Here is a 2639-nt window from a genome sequence, read left to right on the forward strand (position 1 = left end):
CCAGATCCACTGTGCTAATTGAATGGGTACTTTACCACGTCAAGCATAGAACTCCACATTATCCGTCTCTGGCGGACAGAGGGACACACACAGGGGCCATTTTCTGTGTTTGTAGTAGACTGCTTATTTAGCAGGTGGGCACAGATGGGTGAAAAATCATATTCTGGCACAATCAGTCCCCTATTGGGCTAAACCCTGGACATGCCTGTCATTGAGTTAGACAATGGACACAGTTATGACAAATGGCAAAGAGGCAGGTGCCCATAGTTACCCCTAGGTAAATAGACATAGCATCTCCCTGAACACCGAAAGTTAAAAATTATTCCCTTCTCAGTGTGTGTGTGTGCACAGGCTATGTGAGTTAAAGATGATTCCCTCCTCGGTGCTGAATTAATCTGCCTGGATTGTGAACTGTAAAATTAAGACATGTTTATGAGTTTTCTAAACACTCTATCCATCAAGTTCAATGGGGTTTATTTAAACATGTAGACCAGGATTTCTTAAACTTGGCCGTGGGGCCCCACCTGGGTGCACGTTTTGGTTTTTACCCTAGCACTACACAGCTGATTCAAATAATCTAAACTTGATGATGAAGTGGTTATTTGAATCAGCTGTGTGGTGTAGGTCAAAAACCAAAACATGCACGGGGGGGGGGGCTAGGGCCAAGTTTTGGAAACAATAGTTTAGACTGCAACCTATGTATGAAACATCTCAGAGCAGGAGTGCTGATCTAGGATCAGTTCTGGCTTTCAGATCATAATGAAATAGATTAAATATGACAGGGGGATCCTTACACTCGATCAACACTCCTACTCTGAGACGTTTGGAATACAGCCCCAGGACTCATCCATTGACCACCACTACATATGTGCATACATTACCCTCGTGTGGTATTATGAAGAACTGCAAGAGACATACCAAATAGCTCTCATGCTCTCAATAGCAACAGATATTGCTCAAATTCTTCCTCTGATTTATTATAAACATCATAGACAATACATTTCCTAATGTTTCCTCGTGAATCAAAAAAAATAATATCGGTCAACTGTGTACTATGGCAGTTAGGTTATAGTCACAGGTGTTAACACTATGGGAAGGTTGAAACTCAGACAGTACAGTGAATGAGAGACTCGTTCATACTAGGTCCTGGAGGCTTCTCGGGTGTGACATCACAGCTTGACCTTAGGGACAGAGTCATGTCTGGGTTACAGGTGTTGCCTTAGAAAGGCTCTTTTCCCAGGAGTCTTCTTGAGCATTGATGTGCTGCTTTGGGTACCCTTCCCACACAACATGATCACTGCAACATGTCTAAGAATTGGTTATACATATCTTGGTTCCGGTGTGTATACGGTGTGTATACTGTAGGTGTGAGCTTTGTGTGTGTACAGTGCCTTTCTGTCGTGTTTGAGGCACTATGAAGTTGCTGGATCTGAAGTGGCTCTGAAGTGGGGTGTGTAGGGCAGCTTAATGAGGTGTCCAGCATCAGGGTATTGTAGAATGGTCAGTAGGTGCTTGTTACCCGCTGCACGCATCATCTGGGCTATCTGCAGGTCAGAGGTCACATTCAGCGTCAATCACAATTATTGATTTCATAGGAAGCTTGTTTGTGTGTGTGTACTCACGTCCTTGACAGACTCCACTGTGGCCTAGTTCTGATCATCCTCCCTGACAACCAACATCAATGGACACTTTATCCTCACCATCTGTCAGAAGACACTATAATGAGTAAACAAACTCACTGTGTGTGTTTTAACTTACATCCACCTTCTCTCCAAGATTGATTGGGATAGGCAGAATAATGTCTCTCCAGACCACATGGCCCTCTTCATCAAATTGGGTCTTATACCCGTCCCTGGCAAGAAAAACAATTATGTTTTTAGTCTATATTTCTTAAATTGGGCTGTATGTCACAGGCTTCAAAATCTCGATACTTTACAGCTTCACTTCGAACAAATGTGTTTATTTTTCATTCACAAATGGTGGTTGTCACTCACTCGTTCATCTTCGTGAACACTTCGTGGATGAACTTGTTGACCGGCTAGACGTGACTCCCGCTGATACACGCCCAGCATCTGGGCTGGAATACACACAGTATTTATTGTTTACACACTAAACAAACTCATAAGCTTATACACATGGCCAGTCTTGGGACAATAAAGCTTTCTGAATCTGGATTCACACTATATACAGTGCCTTCGGAAAGTATTCAGATCACTTGACTTTTTCCACATTTTGTTAGGTTACAGCCTTGTTTTAAAACTGATTAAATAGTTTTTTCCCCCTCAGGAATCTACACACATTACCCCATAATCACAAAGCAAAAACAGGCTAAGACATTTTTGCTCATTTACTAAAAATAAAAACGGAAAAATCACATTTATGTAAGTATTCAGATCATTTACTCAGTACTTTGTTGAAGCCCCTTTGGCAGCGATTACAGCCCTGTGTATTCTTGGGTATGATGCTACAAGCTTGACACACCTGTATTTGGGGAGTTTCTCCATTCTTCTCTACAGATCCTCTCAAACTCTGTCAGGTTGGATGGAGAGAGTCGCTGCACAGCTATTTTCAGGTCTCTTCAGAGATGTTCGATGGGGTTCAAGTCCAGGCTCTGGCTGGGCCATATAAAGAAATCAATC

The 2639-nt window shown here is 42.5% G+C and overlaps 1 long non-coding RNA gene across 1 annotated transcript; it reads right to left on the minus strand.

The window, feature by feature from the left end:
- Positions 1–1020: 1020 nt before the first annotated feature.
- LOC124013733 lies at positions 1021–2079 on the minus strand. Its single transcript, XR_006834919.1, has 3 exons — positions 1995–2079; positions 1623–1703; positions 1021–1544 (listed from the first exon to the last, which is right to left on the minus strand). It is a non-coding gene; the product is annotated as an uncharacterized LOC124013733 (long non-coding RNA).
- Positions 2080–2639: the final 560 nt, after the last annotated feature.

This window comes from Oncorhynchus gorbuscha, linkage group LG25, assembly GCF_021184085.1.
Source record: "Oncorhynchus gorbuscha isolate QuinsamMale2020 ecotype Even-year linkage group LG25, OgorEven_v1.0, whole genome shotgun sequence".
Taxonomy (NCBI): Eukaryota; Metazoa; Chordata; class Actinopteri; order Salmoniformes; family Salmonidae; genus Oncorhynchus; species Oncorhynchus gorbuscha.